The 21608-nt window shown below is 39.7% G+C and overlaps 1 protein-coding gene and 1 long non-coding RNA gene across 2 annotated transcripts in view; one reads left to right on the top strand and one right to left on the bottom strand.

Annotated features, from left to right (window-relative positions):
* Ubx (ultrabithorax) overlaps nucleotides 1-4879 on the top strand; it is a 98245-nt gene extending 93366 nt beyond the window's left edge. Inside the window, exon 4 of the mRNA XM_071702489.1 lies at nucleotides 4625-4879. The gene's annotated coding sequence lies outside the window, so the exon portion shown is untranslated. The remainder of the gene's footprint in view (nucleotides 1-4624) is intronic.
* The window catches only part of LOC139770496 (uncharacterized), a 65441-nt gene that overhangs the window by 42763 nt on the left and 1070 nt on the right, over nucleotides 1-21608 (bottom strand). The window lies entirely within an intron of this gene.

Raw genomic sequence — 21608 nt, 5'->3', positions numbered from 1 at the left:
CTTAGAAGTGACGCGTCTCGATGTTTTTATAGATTCACGCACAAAATTAGAAGCGCGGACTCTGTGGAAAAGAATTAAATTAAGAGATGAAAACTTTTTATCTCAAATATTCTTAAATCTACATACTATAAATGTCATAATAAATTATACATTACATATTGTAAGAGATACATATTAAACAGTTTATATAAAACAAAGTACTAATATATCCAAAAGTAACTACTGATTAAATAGTGATGATATTGACGATTGACGATAATAAATTATAAGTTTTGAACTTCTACATATTTTAATAACAAAATTATTTTATTTTAATGCATTATATATTAACGGAACTTTTATTCCAAATTATATATAATTATGTTAAATTATTTTTTATGTATATATGTATATATGAGGTAACATGGCTTGTAACCTCGAGATAGCTTACAATAGAAGACCTTCGAATTAAAAGATTTTAGTTGTACCTATAATCTTTCTCATAAGACTTTTCACCACAAAAACCTTGAAATTTGCAGAGAAATGCACATTTTACTTGTCGAAATTATAACTGTGACTTAACGGAACTGGCCGACCAAAAATGTTTGCGGAAGCGTGACAATGTCAACGATCGGGTCGTCACGCGTTAAAAATTTTTTCTTAGTCAAAAAAACGGGAAACTGCATCGACCGTTAAAATTAGAGGGGAATAGACCGTGCTGTCAAGGTTGTTCCATTTTTAACATGGCTTTGAAATCAGCAGCGGATCTCGTAAATCTAGGACTACGTGGGAGATAACTTTGTGTCGGCTTGTTTTACGCGCCACAAATATTTTTTTTCTTTCTTCACAAGAGAGAGAGAGAGAGAGAGAGAGAGAGAGAGAGAGAGAGAGAGAGAGAGAGAGAGAGAGAGAAAAGGAAACAAGTCTGCTGCACTGCTCTGTGCGAACAATTAAACTTCAACAAGAAGGTTGATTAACTGTACTTGTAAGCTTGTTTAGTTTGCACATATTTGAAATACTTTTAGAGATTTGGCACAATAAATCACAATAATTTATTTTATTGTTAAATGTAAGATATGCAATATATTCTCATATATTGAAAACATTCATTTTATTTCTCGAACGTCATTTTTATATCAATATGTGCTAATAATTTTGACATTAATAGAATTTGTCTTTTGTTATCGGAAAAGGAAAACATATCATAACATCTTCGGAAAATTTATCGCATCATTAAGCTCTTATAAAATGGCACATTAATATAAAATAGCAAATAAAGCAGCATTGTACTAGTTTAAAATTGACGTAAAAGTGTAAGAATAAAAGTAGATAGCATTCATTCACCCTCCGCATAGGAAACAAAGAAATAACTGCAATTGTGAGACAAAAGGCACGATAATTGTATTCGCTCCCCGGGGAGCGAGAAAGGGTGTGCGTAAGAGGGATGAGAGACATGGCGGGAGTTCATATTAAAGCGCGAAGAAACGTCACGTTAATTTGTAATCGCTTTTGCGGTTGGCTGATAGCCGCGTCTCTATTGAGTGGTCTGGAGTCACGGCAAAGGGCTGGTCTTCTACCAGGATGCTTTATAGGGGAGAGACCATGATGGTTATGCAGATCAACGTAGGGTAGTGCGGTGGCTGACAGCGGTATAATAACTTGCCCCCAACATGGCATCGTTTTGAAATAACGTTGAAATAAACCATAACCCTTTCCTCCCTTCCCAACGTGTCCTGTATATAAAATTATTCGTGCAACTGCCGCGCCGACTGTGACGAAAAGCACGACTATTCTCCGAATTACAAAATCACGCGTAACAATATTTAGCGGGGTTATAGTTTCGCACGAAGTGTACACGGTATAACGAATTTCATTCAGTCGAAGATCCGTGAATAAATCACCGTTAGTAGTTGTAGAGATCGCAATTTTTTCAATTCTTATCGTAGAAGCCTAACAGTAAGAAGTTTCAATCTGCGAATAGATGGCAGTTTGCCAAAAGAGAAAGGAGAAATGTTCGTTTGGTGAGTTTGGAGTTAGATTTCCGTGTCTGCTGAAGGAAAGTGGGGTGGGAGAGATAGAAAGTCAACTGGCAACAGCGTGCACGTGATGTATCGCAGCATCGAGCATTCGAGCATTGGCCAGAGAAGAAAAAGATCGAGAAGCGAAAGAAGTTAAAGTAGAGGACGGCGGACCGGGCCCGGGTGCGGGCGACGAGCGGGGAATAGTCGAGTCGATCCTAAAGGGGTGGGAAGAGGGAGGCAGCTACTTGGGCCACCGACTATAGGAAGGAGTAAAATAAGGGGTTGCTCGGCGCCGCCGCCCCATGCTTGGCTTGCAAACCGACTTCCGTCCTCCGCGCGCGAGTATTCAGACGCCGGCGGCGTTTTTACCAGAACGAAGCCCGGGCGAAAAAAGAAGCGAAATATATAGAGCGCGCGCCTCCCGCGTTCTAGCGCTCGGGCTTTGGGCTTGGCTAGAGTCAGCCAGCTATCACGGCCTCGTTCTGTATACGCTCGTACGCGACGGGACGGAGTCTATAATATATCTCCCGCCTTATCTGCCGCACGCTGTTTACTGCCCGATAGACTTCGCAGATAGGAGGACCCTGTATCACCGCCCCGCGAGAGAGTCGAGTCACTTACTTTTATATATGTTGTTACTTACGTCAGTGAGGAGGGGGGGAGGGGAGGCATGCGGGAGGGAATCCGTGAGACAAGTTGGAAAATACTGATGGCCAGGGTGAGATACGGACGACGACCGTCGCCGTCGCGGCTACACGCGAGCTACGGCCTCTTCGTGGAAGTCGCTCGTCCGTCATGAAAAATGATTTAGCCGAATCTTGGTGTATTCCGGCATAGAACCCTTTGAAGATGGCGACGTATTCGTCCGTTGACTGGCAACGCCTCGGCACTCGCAGATTTTTTATTAATCTTTTTTATAATTAAATGCACGGATGATAAAACATTATGCGTCGGAAACGATATTTAATGATATTTCTTTTGCTTTATTTATATCGTACTGTCTACGAGACAGTCTTATTTTGATTATGATTGTAATTACTTTCTTGTAATCCGTGTACTTAATGCCATTGATGACTCTCGTGGAACAATAAATGAAATAAGTAAGCAATTAAAAGCATTGCACGTTTTATCTTCTTTCGTAGTTTTCCTTAGTTTAAACAGTTTTTTCTATCTACATGAATGAATGTCACCCACTTTAAATTCATTATTTATAAGACCCGCCAGATCGTATTTCTCGAATTTATTGAAAATTTAATGCCGGATTGAATTTTGGTTAGCAGCACTTAATCATTGTTTTAGCCACCAAAGTTTCGCCGTTAATCTCCAGCCTTTCGACTGATACGATTCAGCGTTTTCTCGTCGCACGCGGTGTAATGAGAGACGTACGAGATTGTATACTGTGTCTGAAACTATCGCAAATAGAGAGAACGAAGCTTCGAACATCGTGTATACTCGCGGAGAAGGTATCAAAGATACACAGCGAGAGGACAAGCGTTTGTCCTCGCACCGGAACTTTCTTCGTTCCGGCTGCTGATTGACGAGCCAAGTTTTCTCGTCCCTTGAATTTGGGTCGGGATACACCTCTTCTTTCTTTCTCTTTCGTTGTGCCGTCTCTTGCTCGGTTTCCATTCTACCCCCACTCCACTCTCTCCACCACGCTGTGGCATACGAAGCGAGTTCTGACACGGGGCCCTTGGTAATTTCGTGGCAAGTTTTTCCTGCTCGACGTATCGTTCGGTACCTCATGAAAGTTTGATGACGAAAGCAGAAGTTAAGAAACTACGTCGTACTGTTTGGAGGTGTACCAGTCCCACGTTTCCGCGCAACGAAGTGACTCGACTTCGTAAGAAGTCCTTTGCGTCGGCGAATAACTTATTTGTGCAGTAAGAAACGGCAATTTTTTTGTCACGACATAAATCGTCGGTAAAACATTTTGCGCATAAAATAAGAATGTAGTTAAGAATGATTACTAGCGACGATATTTTACATAAAATATATAGAATTAAAAAGTTCCATGATAAATCTCTCAAAGTCGCACCGCATTTTGCGACGTGAATTAAATCGAAATTCAAAAGCCATCTTTGCCAGAGACAACCGCCATATTTGGCACAGGGAGAAAGACAGGCGCTAGGGTGAGAAGGGAGAATCGTTCCGCTTTTCCCCGTTCTCACCGGAAGGGCCACTCGAAGCAGCTGTTATCCCGCCGTCGATCGCACTTTGTTAAACCAACGGGGGGGAATAAGCCGAAGCAAGTTTTTCCTATCTCAAAACACATTCCCACCTTCTTTAACTGTCGATATTTTGAGAATAACGCCAGTATTATTCGAGCATGCGGTCGAGTCTTAGTGCATCGTGATTTCATTTCTTGCACCATGCGTGCGTTTAGTTTTTTAACTTTTGCAACTGTCAGCTCTTTAGGAGTTGAATTTTGTGTGCCCATATCTTTCCTCGTTCTTATAGGGTGGTATTCTATCAAGTAATAGTACGTTTCTGTTGAACATCCAATGTAGAATAGTAGTGATTTGGATTCAATGCGATGAGTAAATAGAGAAACAAAGTTGCAGTGTACAAATGATATACAGGGAATCCTTTTTGAGCTAACGCGCTGCCCTCCGTATTTACAGAATGGCGCCAAGGAATTCTGGACTCTCATCATGTATGAATCATCACCCGTTGGCAGTACCAGAGAGAGAGAGAGAGAGCTTCTGGAGTTGAATAAAATGCAATTCAATTAATCAATACTTGTAGATTGTAAAGTTAATATATTTATATACTGTTGAGAATTATAATAAGTAAGTATATTTTTCTTCTCAAACATGCATTAGTCATACGAAAAGAAAATAATTAAAATGGAATGTGTCTGGCATTATTTATAAGTCAATAAATGATGACAAATTAATAAAATATTAAAGATTAATGATTTGTTATTTGTAACAATATCACATTTAATTTTTACGAACGAAATTGTCACTTCTGTGAAGCGCTGAGTCTTCTACAGTTTTTTTTCGCATCTTTGTTAATAACGTCTTGACTTGATAAAGAATGGATTGCGAATAACTGAAATATAATAATAAATGTGAAGTATCATGAGGGCCGCAGAAAGTGCCCGGGTAGCTTGCGATCCCTCATCGTACAAAGCCTTCGATAAGGCCGCTATTGGAATCTCGATAGAGCAGGTGGAACGAGGGAGCCGGCAGGGGAGGTGGAGTTGAGCTGGAGATCGGATTTGAACCGTCTCGAGGGAGAAGGGCGGATAGGGACCCTCAGGATATGAGAGGAGTGGAGAAGAAGGAAGATTTTGACGGTATTTGTGCGCGTTTCGGCTCATGTGTGCGCTTGTACGCGCGTTTCTGCGTGGGTGTCTTGGTTCTCCGGGGATAAAATGTAGATGGATGAGCCATAGATTTATACCAATCCCCGTAATATCGTATCTACGCGGAGCAGAAGAGAGGGGATAGCACGAGGACGAAGGGTGAAGAGTAGTTAGAGGGGTCTGTCAACGCTACGCCATGATGCATTGCGATCAGCTGCTGATAGCACACCAAAGATTTATTAAAGAGCTATTTACGGTCTGTTTCTGCCGCGAATGGTCAACAGGAAGGAAAAGAACTGCGCATATATGTAGCTCATTTTGTCGTAATTTCCCATCTAAATCTATCATTGCGAGATGCAAATTATGACAAACTCTTATAAGAGAGTTTTTTTTAACCTTACGATGTTTAGATGGAAATTAATAAGCCATTCATTAAATTAGCGCGATAGATATATTTATGTTATTATATCGCGAATCGTAAAATATACCATTGCGAAACGTAATACTCGGAGCATCGTAAACGATCCAGTATCCTTTCGCTTCACGTATTGCGGAAAGAGTTAGGGAGTCATTGAAAAAGAGAGGTTTTGTCAGAATACAGGATATACCGGCGAGGATTCGGTCGGAATTGTGATGAGGTGGTGGAGGGGTAAAGGACGGAGGAGGGAGGAAGTTAGGGTAGGGATGGAAGCAGATATATATCCACGGCAATGCGTTACGGGTTCAGCTAAATCCGCCATGATGAATGTGTTGGCGGGAATAAATCCGCAATGCACACCCCCACCACCTTCATCCTCCGCTGTACCACCTCCTCCCCCTGCTGCCGCCACCTCTCACGACCCCCTCATACCCCCTTACGCCATCTTTCCCGCCCCTTAACGACTCGTTCTCATACACTCTCGAAATGCATCTCTCTCGCGCGTGATTTTAACTTTAACTCTTCTTTGTCTACTTTCCTTTCTTTTCTTTGCTATTCTGAATGCATCTTCACATTGCTGCAACTATAACTGAGCTCATGTTATTGTTACCTCTTGCAGCGATTTTATGACAAAATTGCGCAAGAAGAATTTTTTTTGTACAAAAGCTTATCAACTTTTTATGTAAATTTGAGTTTAATCATTAATGTAACATACGATAGCGAGATAAAATTAATTGCAACATAAGCAGGATAATTTATATATTTTTGAAGTTTTTTACGTTACTTTGTATATTGAAATTTTTATTATTTTTTATGACCTAATTTATATAACTTATTAAAGCTATTTGCTCAAATTGAAAATAAGATATATCATGTATTTAATTGCTAGAATCGTATATGACACATCTTCATTTTCCAATAAAAACACTTTTTAGGTATATATAATTATTATATTATATAATGTAAGATTGCTCTGATAATGATTTATAACACGATTACTAGTCTATAATTGTTCCGTAAATTTTTATTTTTATCTTGCATCAGATTTTTTGTGGAAGATCTTGAGTCGGGATACTACAATCAGAATGTGCTGCTATATATCGTACATTGTAGCGCCCATGATGAAGCTGTATAGCATGGTTGGATGTAGCGCATGCGTGACAACGCACGTGACCACGCACACATGGACGGAATGTGCCTGATCACGCTCTTCGCGCGCGAAAAAGAGAAAGAGAGAAAGAGAGAACACCGTTTTATTTATATATGTCTGTACGGGGCAGGTAGACATTTATTAGGATTTATCGATCGTATTATTTCACGCCCCAGCATACCTTTTTGTGTACCCGCTTTTAGTATAAGAAGCAATAAGTGCGACATGATAGAAGAAATGTAAATCAGAGCAGCAATGTGTTGAGCAAGCATAAGACGGTAGCTGAATATCGAAGATACCGATGGTACAAAATATAAATCTCAAATAATAATTGAAATATTGCAGGATTAAAGAAGAGATGCTTTTTAAAAATAGAAGATAAGAGATACCACTCTGTAGTTTAATGTACGTCTTCCTTTGGGGCATTTGTATTATCGTATCTTGCTATTGATATATCGCATTCCTAATACAGCGAGAATTTATTTTTACATTGATATTACAGAGTAATATACCTACACAAAAGAATATTGTAATCTACGAAGCGCTTTTGCTAGTAAATTAGTAAATAATTGTATACAGTGGAGGATATTCTTCATGAAACGATTAAGTCGTATGCACGCTGCAAGTAGGCTTATTTAAAGCTAGTTCAGAGAAAGCAGCAGGAGATGGTCCAGAAGAGGAAGGGGAAGGGGAAGGGGGAGGGGAAGGAGAAGGTGAAGGCGAAGGAGGGGAAAGCAAGAGACGCAAGCTCAGACACACCGGTCGGGTTATTTATTGTAACGAGGACTTATGGCGACAGATTTAGGAATTAGGGTATCGCAGCAGGCCCGGCCCCTAGCAAGGGTTTCCATGGAGAACCCGTGCGATACAAACACGTAGGTGTATTCCACGGCATACAAATACGACGTCCTAGGACATCCTACCCGTGAGCACGTATGGACCCACGTGATAGCGCAATAATCCACGAGGATTATCCTCCGTGTTCAAGCGAGCGGGCGGCGAGTGAGGGACTATTTGGCCACCGAACTGGCCGAATATTCGTAACGCCGGCGGATACTGGCCGGAAAATCTGGCCGGAAACATTCACGGTTCTGCTCTGTCTGCACAAATATCCTTTTCCTAACTCGTATGGAACAGCGACTATTTTCCATCAAAATATATGAATACCTACCATTCGAGAAAACCAAAAACTCGACGCCATGCCAACGGTCCTTGTTAATCCCATTGGGATTTAACCTTCGGAGAAAGTTTAATACAAAGTTTTAAATCAGATAACTGTGAAATATATAGCCTGCGAGAATCGTAAATCAACACTTGTCTCGTCGGAAAGTTAAACCGATACAATTTTGTAACCACGAACGTCAAAAGCGGAGACTGGCCTGCACTTTTATTATCCTTATTACGATGCAACAACCATAAAAATAACTCTTGACTTATTGCCGCCTAGTTTCAAGTTCTTCATAAATTACCATTTTTAATACGCGTTTACTGACCAAAGTCGCAAATAATTGATTTGTAGTGGCGCAAGTAACGCACGAGTGAACGATGCGATCCATGCCAAATTAAACTACGACATTGCTTTGGACGTATCATGACTCATCCAGCGAAGAAATTGCGATGTGGTGATGGCGGTGGTGTAGGACGAGGGGAACAAGAGAGAAGAGAAGAAGACGAAAACCGCAAGCGGAACAGAACCGCGAGTCTTAGGCGAGAGCTGCATGCACGATGAGTAGAGAGGATAAATAACTGACTGCAATAAGCCCGCGTGAAATTATGAATCCCTGTCAGCCCTGGTCTCCCGTCTCCTACATCGTGTATCACGGGACCAACCCTCTCGCTTATTATTTTTTCGGGGAAAGATGGCGCGTGGGCGATGGTTTAAACGGAGATGGGGAAGATTATGGTGCGCGTCACGTGCACCAAGTGCCATCAAATAATGAGTTTCGGGGAATTGCGGTAGATTTTAAATCGCGCGAGAAAGTTTAGCGAAAATAAAGATAATCGTCCACATATTATATATAAGCACGTGTTAATGTCATCGTTCTGATCGGAGATAATTGGAAGCGTGCCGTGTTCCCTCAATATTTCAATTCAATTACTAAGCCAGTTATATCTGCATCTTGGATATTTGATACCGACGAAATGTTATATACGCGGAATCACAAAGAGCGCGGAAACGCGTATCGCGCCGATACGAAGCTTTACACACGTACGAGCGTGCCGGGTCAGGCGACGTGGATGCTAGAGTATAAAGCTGATTTATACAAGTCTCGCAGGATCAACAACCCGGGAACTGTTTAGCCGATGCATCTCATATTTATTTATTGGTGGCTGGAGTGGTCGTAGTCGCGGGATTCTGGCGAGTGCACCCGGGTGAGGGCAACGCCTACCGACGCCGACGCCGGCAGTCGGTGTACATTTCCTTTTGCTTCTTTTTCAAGGCTCTGCGATTCCAAGCGGCAGCCTGAATCGAGATAGGAACCGCGAAACCGGCGGGAACAGTTGCGAGACGAGACGGCGGAGGGAACAGGGAGAATAGGAGTAAGGGCGGAAGTGACGCCGGCGCCTCGACGGAGCCGAGGCAGGGCGCCGGTGCGCTCCGATGCCTTCTATCGCGCTTTCCTCTTTCTGGCAGCACTATGTCTCCGTTACGTCATTTCTTCGATTCGCTTCTCTCTCACCCCCGTTTACCCACCGTAGCGACTATTCCCAAATTCGAAGAGAACGGATGTATTAAATGTGAAAATGATGGGAAATTCGATCATCGTGAAATACGAAATTTTATTCGCATAATACATTTTTTTTCTGCAACTTTTCTCTACTGCTGGCGAAATTGAAGATGTAATTTTGAGGCTGATTCGAACGTCGAGAATAAATCTATTTAATATATCGCAGTGAGTTTTGAAAAAAAAGTGATGGGGAAACGAAAAGATGACAGTCACCTGAGTGTTTTCTTCGCGACGAATAATAAATTGTTACCGGCGCCACGATACATAGCAATCAAGCTGTAGCACGCTAAAGTGTTCGTGATCGTGATTTCCTGGCTCGATACGTATTTACGAACGCGTGCTGGCATCAAGGCGCCTTCTTATTATGTGCGACCAGTCACCGCCTGCGATTTCAATTACCGCGTATCACACCGGTGCAAGGTGTCGAAGAGATAACGTAACGTAACGACTTGCAAAACTATAAATTACAACTACGGAAAGACACGTTACATTTATCTCACATAGATTATATTTTATGAGTCTTCGGACGACACAATAATTGAATTGAATCCTGCAGCTATTTCGTTGCGCGACCATTAGGAGATCCCTTTACAATTCGCTCACCAAGTTGGAATGTCATTCCTGCACGTGGCGCTTCTACCTATATGTCGGCGCGTATGTCAGTCACGAACTCTTCACACACAGCACGCAGTTAGAAGTCACCTCGCGCAAAGATGCCCCGCTGTATCGATACGAGAGTCGTTCGTGTACGTACACGAAGTCCGTATCACGCATCTCTCTGCTCCCTCACCTTCCACTTCGTGTCATTTGTACCGTTTGACACATGGAAGATTAACTACAGGCACGTAGTCTCATCTGTCCATCTCACAGCGTGTAATCACGTGTACGCGACTAAGTGCATCGCAAGAGCAATCAGCGCCGGCCGCCGACTCAGCTTTGATTAATTGAATCAGCCCTAAGAGACGTTAGCATACTTGTTGACACGCACGCGTATTTATCTATGCACGACGACGGAAACAAAAGGCACTATCAACAGCGGTATCTCTCTATTCCTCTCCAATCCCCACTTCGATCAAATATCGATATCTCGTTATTTGATTATTACAGCTTAAGAATTGGTAATCGAGTTGATAATATTCAGTAACAAATGGATAGAGATATAATTCACGTAATTTGTTCGAGTCAATGTAACCGGATTATACTTTTATTAATACAATGATACATAATAAATAATGCTTAAAACACAGGCAAATATAACTCATTAAGCTTCAGCATGAGCTGGCGCCAATTAATAATCAGTAATTAAATTCACTATTTTATGGGCGCGGTTTGACGCTTGTATTTTGGAAAATTAAAATATGTAATGAATAACATCAAATCTATGAAATATATGTTATAAATGCAATAATCGATCATTAAGATTCCTAGGCCACTTTACCAGAAATAAAGCGTAAACCAGCAAAAACATTTCAAAGAGCGGTAACATTAACGCTGTAACGAACGTTTGTTAGCCCAATCGTTTGTTTGTCCCCCAATCACATTACACGGGTTGGCCCGGTTCGCCGGTAATTAACAGGTAATTATTTATAATGGAACAATGGAATTTAAATTAATAGTTTAGTTTCATTAATAACTGCGCGTAATTTCAGCCCCGTGTGTGTCAGTGCTAAATAAAATATATGAACCGGTGAGCCCGACGCCGCATTACGGTCTGGTAATGTGCGTGCTGCATCACAAAACAGCGACTCCGCCGCCTCCGACCACCTCCAGCCATCTCCACGCGAGCCCGTCGCGGCCCTGCCGGCATCCACCCCCGACGCACACGCCCCGCTAGAATATAACCACTCTACGTCACGTCTGTTATAAACGCGTAAACACGTGCTGGTGCCCCTGGAACCCTTTGTCCACTATCAAGTAAATAATGGCGCATTAAGCTTTTTCATTCGTATTCGGGTATACATGTGTCGGGGATGCAATGCACGCGTGCCGCGGATGCATATGCATGTGCGCGTGTGCCGCGTGTGCGCGTGCGAAAGATCGTCGTGTTCGCGCGAGCATCGTGTGAATTGCGCGACGCACGCCAGCAGGTAGTTGAAGCCCGCAGCAACCGTAGCGACCGAGAAAGAAATCAGATAGATTGTCGTAGAATAATTAACGAATTATTACGCAATGGGTTCTTGTTTACTCTTGAATGTCTTAATAAAAAAATTACAAATCACGGCAGCGAAATATTATACAGTGTCCCACTGGGCACATTTCCTTAATACATAGCTACTGAAAATTAGATCAAGAGGATGTCATTTGTTTTAAAATCAAAGTAGACACATAGTGACACTCTCTGAGCTGTATAATAATGTCTTAATAACTATGTTATTGATTTGTTATTATAAACCGTGTTTATATTGTGATAGTGATTAAAGATATGTACTGTTTGCCGATATATCGGTATAATTTGAATTTAGTTAACTTGCGCCGTGTCTGGTTAAGAATATAGATCGCTTGCGCGTGGCTGAATCTTATATAAGGTACTAATGCATTATCCTGACTATGCCGAAAGAGGCTCGCCTGGGTACGGTGCATGCAAGCTCGCGGACCGGAATGGAGTCGTAGGATAGCAATTTCGACCGAGCAGTAATAAAGCACGTCTGCGCGCCGAAATCCTGATGAATGGGCGCGCTTAGGCTTGAAATGGAGAAGCGACGAGCCCTCGCACTTACTCATTCTGCTGTACTCTTCTCTCTTGTACCCCCCTCGTTCCTAACTCTGTCTCTTTTTCGCTTCTGTTACATATATGTATATTCCACCTATATATTTGAACCCATTATTTTTTTCCATTTTCTATAACCAAGCTTCGCGCATTTCACAAACTGTGCTTAGTTTTAATTCACACATTCATTTATTATCGCGTACACATTGCGAAATTCTTATATTTGTACGAAATTGACTATGTTTCTATAAATTGGATTATTGTCTTTTTGTTAGTTCAATTGCATATATTAGCTCAATCACTATTTTAATTATAACACAAGAAATTCACACAAAAAACTTCTGATTTTGCTATTACATAATCTGCGCCATGTTGCCGGCAGATAAAGCCCTAAAAACAATTGAGATTTATATACATACAGATACGTAGTGAAGTAGAAAGATTGTCAAGGGAGGTGAACGGTATTGGACGCTGTGAAGCTCAATAAATCTGTTCATCCCGAATTGAGAATGTAAAATATATGCTGTTCGTGTCTGTGAGGACGCGCGCGGAAATTTATCAGTACCATGCTTTCGATGGACAGATACTGGTTCTAATTTATTTGTCCGTTTCGCGGTCTTAAGCCCGATAGCATTCACGCTTAATCCTGACTATTTCACTGAGATAGTATTGACCAGTTATATTGTAGTTTAATTATATATGCATGTCGAACTGTATATTGTTCGATTTCTTCTATATCGAACAACATAACGAACGCACTATACTACACATGTTGGTGCAGTTATCCATTAACGTCGACGCATATGCATACGTGCATTTACAAAAGGTGTGAATAGATTTGAAGATAATTGATAAAGATTTTGCAATACATTCTAACGACTTAATAACAAATACTTAATAAGGTATTAAATCGCGAATTTTAAAGCTATATACATAAAGATTTTTATAATATAAGGAATGTTGTTGGCAATAACGATTAATGAAAGGAATTTGATGTATGCAGACAAAAATTAGAAAATAATTATTTATGTTTGAGATCATTAATTATATTTGAGATTTTCACATATAAGATCCATTAGGATACACTCTGCAGCAAGTTCACCTGGAGGTTACAGGCGGCAGCTAGTACCTATAGCGGCAACTTCTGGGCCTCTAAATCAGCCTCTGTGTCGTGATTCATGGAGGGCAACCTCTTGCCCCTTTCTCCGCTCACTCCTCTTGAGCACCCCTGCCCCTTTACCCCTTCTGTGTTTCCTCCTTACTCCACCCGCTTTCCTCGCCCTCTTACGACTCCTTCGGCAGTGACCTCTTGGACGACCCTTTTACCACCATGTTTCTACCTTCCACAGCTTCCACCAATCGTCCACGATCTTTAGCTTGTATGTCCGTACAGTTTTTTATCTTTTTTATTTTTCATATTTTTCATTATTTTTAAATTTTAATTGAGTTTTAACATAAAAAATTAAATCACATTTGACAAGTTCACGAAACAAAATGACGAATAGAAATATTATATTAGTTATTGATATTAAAGAATTAGTTTGCTGTACAACTTTAAGTTCCAGAGAAACTTCATAGGATTTTTATTAATATTATACTTGTAATATCGTTAATAACACTCTGCGACGTTTTAAATTAGACATGACGACACGTTATAGAATTAGTGCTTGATAACGCACACGAGATATTAGAAGTACAGCAGGTTGTGCACCTTCATAAAATATGCCATTCCATGAAATCCCACGAGATATCTGTAGAAGAAGGCTATTTTCGAGCTCATTGAATAGACAGCCATGATTCTATGACCACAGAGCGTGCCAACTCCATTGTAGCGCTCTTCACCATTTTAGTCCCTTATTCTCTTTCCTACTGAACGCGTACTCATATATCTCAGGCACAGTAGGCTTTAAGGCCTGTACAATCTAATGACAACGATGTCCGCTGCAATTTTTTCACACAGTGTCAAAAATTTATTTCCTTTTTTATTTCGTATTCTTTTTCCCATATTTTTTAAATAGTTTTATTGGCTTTTATTTAAATATATGATAATTACTTTGGTGTTTGTTTTATAGCTCAAAAATATACCATTATAAATTAATCGTTTTGATGCAAATATAATTTCTTCTTATGCTGACTTTAAAATTATTAATAATATTACATGAAGCACTATTAATTTTTTTATAATAAATATTTATCACGATATGTATATATAAGTAAAAAAATCTTACTAAATTATCTTTTTAATGCATCGCATTAGGATAAGAATTTTTTTAAATCTGAAATTACCATATTGTTGTCAGCATAACTTTTCGTTATATGTAATGGTACATTACGTGATGAATGTGACATAAATACAGAGTACTTTTTAATTAACGGGTCTATTTCATTTAGGGAGCAAACTCAATTATTATCGATACAGCAGAAACGTAGAACAGATTCAATCCAACGATTCGCGCTTGTACCACGTCGTAGTGTGCACAAACGGATATGTATGCGAATGTATGTTGAGTGCGCGTTCACGCGCCCTTGTACATATATATGGCTGGAAATACGTAAGGAAGCAGGGCATGAGCAATGGCTGGCAGCGCTCCGTAATAATGTTGTCTTCGTCGGCTCGTTTTATTTGCCCACGGCACAAGAATGTAGCCTACAGTCCGCTTCAAAATTCATACCTGTGTTGCGCAACGCGATTGGTTCGCCGGAATATTTCATGCTCGTCCGATTTCTTCACGAGGACTTCAAGGACGCATACTCAAATAGGTGAATTTTATAATTCATTTTAAGGAAACGTAGAACGCTACAGGTATTTAAAATGTACAAAGTTCGTAAAATTAATATAGGTAACATTAAACATAATTGATTTAGTGATAAATGGATACAAAGCATCGAAAAAAATTCAGCTAACATAATATTAGTTGCCGCCGAAAATAAAATTTATGGTATTTTATTGGTAACTGCAGTTATATTTTAAAATCGAAGTCAGCGATTTTTAAAGGAATGATTTAACCGTGCTCAAGACGATTGTGAATTATTATTATATATCTGTGCTCTCAAACCAACATTTTATAACACGAAGTAAACGATAGAAATATATCTGACAATCAAAGCACCCTAACGCCGTAGCTTATACGAAGGATAATAATAGGAATTGGCTCTTGCAAAAACATTAAGCAGTGTATCAGACAGGAGGAAGGGAAATGGTAGGCACGAGGAAAACGAAAAGTGGGATGGGTGGGATGGCTGATATCGTTGCGGTATTCCAGAACGGGCGAGAAGGCAAGGAAACGAGCACCGGCAGGCAGATAAAGTGGAAAAATCGTCACCATTCCTTTCGTCTCCTTTCGAGTCTTTGGAGTAGATGTAGGTAGGTTGGGTGGAGTAGCACCGAAAAAGTATAAATTTCTTTAATGGTGCTAATAATTTCATATCGCATAATTTACTTACTGCGAAACGTAACGCCAGTAGCTACCAGAGGCATTAACGAGGAGCCTAATATTTATGTTGGTACTCCGGTCCTCCGCCACCCAGATAACACCCTTGCTTTCGACCCCCTCTCCCAACCCCCGTGCCATCCTCCCCCCCCTCCGGGCATCCCTCTACCTCCTTGTACCACCGGCAGAAAGTCTCCCTCGGTCGGTTTGCGACGCGCCTTCGCATCTTCGTAACTAGATAAAAAAAAAGAGGAAGGTGCTCCCTTTTCCTTCTCGAGATAAGTAGAACCTGCCACGGCTTGCTGCTTCTACGATCGACCAAGGACAAAGGAGGAGAGCAACGGACGAAGTACCGGTGATTTAATGCACGTTTCTTTTAAGGGGAAACGTTCAACCCCCTGTCTTGATATCAGGGACGGCATTACGTAAAACTAACTTTGCGTTAATTTGATCGTGGTTGGCAATTTGTGAAAAACGAGAAATGTGCAGACGATATTGGTAATCATCATATACATATACTGCGTCACGCACTAAGTTCTCGGTTATATATCAGTTATCGTTAATATTTCAAACTCGTTTTATTAGCGTTTTACCAATGAGAAAGTGGTGCGTGTTTTTACAAGGCTATCGCCTTCGGTAAACCTACGGCTACCTGCAGCGACAATATTTTTCTCGCTAAATTTCGGTTCTTCTGCAACCTCTGTTGATTTTTTAGATCCGGTAATGTCCTCGGATAAGTGGGAAACTCTTATCTCCCTAAGTGCATTACCAGCACCGCATACATTACTCCTTTACACACTTTCACAGGTATTAAGTACATACAGCCATGAGGAAGTTTATGAGAGGAGGTTCTCAACCAGAATATTTTAAATGTATGCAAGAACACGTTCCGCCCTTCTCCTAAAGCAACCACTGCGAAGTAATCTCCCTTTCATCGTCATGAAGAACTGACTCATATCATCGGCCTCTATAGAAGCGTACGTCTACCGTCTTTCCATTACCGCAAATATTTTAATGTGACGACGCACGATAACCAACGTCGTGTAAAAAGTAGAGATTAGATGACTTGTTAAATATTAATATAACGAAGAAGGAAGACAATTGTGATAAGTATAGTATACAAAAGCGTGCACGCTCCATAGAATAAAACTGTGTGGGCAGTCGCCAGTATGGCGATGACAATGTCTCGCGACTATCCAAAGTGTCCGATATGATATCCTGTTCTGGACCGCTAATGTGACAGACAGCGTATTTCGCGACCATCCACGCGGGACCACGAGAATAATAAGTTTGTGCAGAATCGTGGAAATGGTGAATGTAAGCAACGATACAGCGGAAAGCACTGGAGCAATGATGAGGATTCGGAAGAGTTGTGGAAAGACCATCCTCGTTCAAACCCTTCGTGCTTTCTATTTTCTCCTTGTCTTATTTTCATCCATTTCTCGATTCTCCTGTTGCCTTCGAGAGAAACCGACCGGGTGAAGAATAAGACACCAGACACATATTTTACGCCGGAGCTCTTCACGGATGGGGCAAAGCGTACACGGCGAACGACGACGTCGCGTTTCTGAGTTATCGTTATATGAAGTAGTACTCTAAAATGTGTGTATGCATCCGCCTTCGGTATTCCTTTGTTGAATATAGCGTACAGTTTTCATTTTACGGTGAATAGAAAAGATAGCAATTTAATAAAGTATATATAGTACTATATAATATCGCAGTTTGATTCTAATAAAAACAGGTATATGTTTGTTTCATCAAATATTTTACATATATTGAAAGATCTATCACTTTTAGTTCAATAACTAAATTAAACTAAATCTTTGAAAAGAAAAGCCAATCAATAACGAATTATCGCAAAAAATTACTTTTTATAAATAATAATTTAATTATAAATTGTATTTATATCATGCTATTTCTTCAGACACATCTCGAAAAATCTTGAAAAATTAATGACATTATATAGTAATTTTACATATAACCTATGTAGTAAATTTTTCTAAATTTTATATCATAATAATATACAATAATTTGAGTATATGTGTAATATATCTATATCAAGAGTATAATTGCATTTTTGGAAGTGACAGACAAATTTTAATAATGCTTTGTAGTCATAAATTCACATACATACAAGCGCCAATTTCGTTCCTCATCTCGTCTCCACGCCCCACTATCAGTATATAAAATATGATATCATTGCCATCCATTTATTTTCCATTCCATACGGACAGTGCATTGATCATAGTGACAATTGAATTACACGATAAATTCTAATATATTATGTCAATCATCTCTTAATTCTTTGAAAGAATGTAGCCAAAATTTATTAATCATTTATAAGTTACGTTTTTTTATTGGCAAAGTTTTTTTAAAAATACTCCTAAGTCTTGCCCACATATCCTGTTAATGCAACAATATCGGCGCACATAAGTACAACATGATTTATTGCAATCATTCGAAATTACATATCACATATGCTTACATGATACAAATTCTTCCTATCGAGAAGTTTTTTGCCGCTTTGATATGTCACAGAACTTATCCATTTTGATGACGGCAAGGGGAGGTAGAGGTAAAACATCGTAGCACGAAAGAAGTGCGAAGAATGTTAATACGAATATTATGATTTATTGATGGAACATCGGTCTGTAAGACTCCAGGGGTTATTCGGCGTGCCTGCCAGTGTCCATAAGGGTGGCAAAATGAAGAAAAAGAAGAATAAGAAGGTGGAAACCCTGAGGGTACCGTTGCACACGTATACATACATAGGCATGCACATGCGCAAGCCTACACAGATATATGCATCCATATACACACGCGCGCGCGCGCACACACACACACATACATATATATATTTACCAGCTCACGTGAGTAACGTAGGGCAAGGCGTTTTTCTCGGCCCGCCTGAGCCGCCAAAGATTTATTCTCAGATCCCGCAAGACAAATGGTAAGATTGTGTCCAAAATTTTAACAGCGCATTTGGGTGAACACGTCCCTGCAGCGCGAAGATACTCTACGACTGCACAACTGCTACAAAGGATAAAAAGAAGGAGGGTAAAAAGAAGGCAGGGGCACGGATGGGCAGGGCGTGGGGCATGGGTGTTGTTAAGAAGGGGGTAGCTCTCTGAGTTAGTCCCGGTGTATGTTGGATGAGAAGGCGGTTGAGCGGAAAAGAAGTTTTCTAGTTATCCCTTCGGCAAGAATGTGGTACCGAAACTCCTTGCTCGCTTCGTGACAGAATCGAGCCGTGAAACGAGATCCGCCGGAAAAAGCTGGTTGGCGTAGCTTTATTCCAATCATTGGTTATCGATTTATCTCACCGTTCTACGTGCCTAGGTATACACAATTTTATTACCTGTTAAATTTGAGTTTTGAATTGCTATTAAATCGTAAAATTTATTTACATATTTGTATTTATAACATTAATAAAATCATTTAATAGCTAATTTAATTAAAAATTTAGAATATTACATATATCATTTCAGATATGTTTTATTTCTAAATAAAACGTTTGTAATATGAAAATACTTTATAACATTCTTTCTTTCTAATTACTTTAAAAAAGATTATCAATTCTTACGCATTATTGCGCACAAATATTGCTTCTTTAATATTGTCTGCCTGCCGAAATTTCTTATATGAAAATTTCTTCATATCTAAAAGGAAGGAAATAACTATGCAATGCTTGTGAAGTATATGAAGCATACGACTTGAAAACGCGTGCCTAACGTGTTTGGACACCAATTTCATCTGCGTATATATTATAAATAATATGCTGGGGGATGTTCCTTCAGATCTACCCCTCGGTATTTGAAAATTAGATTCCCTATCTGTCTGACGCACATTGCGAACTCAGCCTCTTTTTACGCCCACGGAGAATCTAATAATGTTATCGATCTTCGTATTTTTCTCTCACTAAGTAGTTCTTTTTGTCAGATAAATAAATATATATTATAAATGTCCAAGTATATATCGAAAAATATATACGTGTACCATTTTATAAATATATAGATAAATAATTAATAAGTATAAAGTACAAGATCATTGTCACAAGTAAGAATTCTTGGCAATAACACGAGCGAGAAGGACGAGAATCAACATTGAACATTGGTAAATGAAGACGAAGTATTTAGGGGTTTACAGTTTCTCCCTATTGAACCACTGAACGTGCGTCGAGTCTGGTGGGGAAAGGGGAAGGGGTAAAGAAGGCGAAACCGAAAACAGGGTTGGCACATTGGTGAGGCGAGAAGAGGGGATGATGTATATGTTCGGAGATAAACGAGCGCCGCGTTCAATGAAGTCGACTATAAGGGTAGTCCCAGGTTCGGTTCTTGTCACTGGTGGATGGCCAATGGCACGAGCATTGTGTGTGTCAAAGATAGATAGATTGATAAATTGACTACAGAATGAATTTCAAGTATTACGCCATATTTTGCATGGCTAGTTTTAATTTTCCAAAATATTGATATAATTAGACGAACAAAATTATAATTTTTTAGAAATGACAATATATATATATATATTAATTCTTTTATTGGTATCAATTTATAATGTAACGTTAAAATTTCTCTATACAAAATTTTTTAACAAAATCTTACTGATAACAAATATCTTTTTATTTGCATAAAAATATCTTATCCATACGTCGATACGTATACGTATGTAAGTATTGGTCGACAGTTAAATGCGATAGTAATCGTAATAGCGATGCTGTCATCGCGTCCATAAATCTCACTGTCGGAGACGGCACAATTTTAAGTTTTACGCCATTTACAAAATGAGTCGCCATTATTTTCACCGGGTGGATTTATCGCTACATACATTTGGACCGAGCGACAATCCAATTTATGTGGGAGTCCCGTAATAGTCTGCCACCGCAACGCGAGAAACCTCCCTCCCTCGCATTGCCCCTCTCTTTCTCGCCCCTTCTTGTTCGCCATCTACTCTGCAGCATCCACCCTACTGACGCTCACCACCCACGGCACTGATTAAATAAAAGAACAAATGGAGGTAACTCCTAATTAGTGCACTAGTTCCTTGCATTCCTGCTAGCCGTACCAACGACCTTCGCCGGATTAATTGCAGTCGTGCGTTTATTGCGAGCGTGATGCTTATTCGCGCATGAATTTGTCGTTTTTCCTCGGAGATGCCTTATTGCGCGCGAAGTAAAGAAGAAGAGAACAGCGTAAAGAAGTAACGTTAACATGTGAATTTTTTTGCAATAGATAAGGGAAGCGCTATGTTCATGACCTGAGAACTTATTGATTCTTTATCGTTATATAATATGGTCAAGCCATCTTGTTAAATAAATCAAATCCTGTTGCCTCTTTACTGCGTTAACGGCATTATTTATCATATCGGATTATAGCTTAATTGGGAATGATAAATAGGAGCTACACGCGCGCGCGTTCCAGAATCTACCTGATGTTAATTAAGACCTATTCGACGGGTAGAAACGAGTTTCTTCATACCTGACCGCAGAGGATTGTGCTGTTATTATTATTTATCTCTCTCTCTCTCTCTCTCTCTTTCTCCCTCTCTCTTCCACACCTTTACCATGTTTTTATACTATATAATTTTATTATATGTATTTTACTCTAATTTTATTTTAAAACAATATGACTTTCTTAATCAAATTTAATGAAAAAAAAAAATCGATTTTGTGTGTTATGAATTGTATATGTCATATATTTATATGATGAAAACAGGAATATATATTTAAAAAGTTTGTTATGTATAAATTATTAAATTTTGTATTTGTATGATTCAATGTCCACAATAATTAATATGACATTTCAATATTAAGGATGATTATTATCTCCCTTATAAAACAGCGATAATTGTTTATTGTTAAGTT

The sequence above is a fragment of the Temnothorax nylanderi genome, unplaced genomic scaffold, assembly GCF_030848795.1.
Source record: "Temnothorax nylanderi isolate EJ_2023f unplaced genomic scaffold, tnyl_v1.0 TNYL_tig0030_pilon, whole genome shotgun sequence".
Taxonomy (NCBI): Eukaryota; Metazoa; Arthropoda; class Insecta; order Hymenoptera; family Formicidae; genus Temnothorax; species Temnothorax nylanderi.
This window is presented reverse-complemented; position numbering and strand designations above follow the sequence as displayed.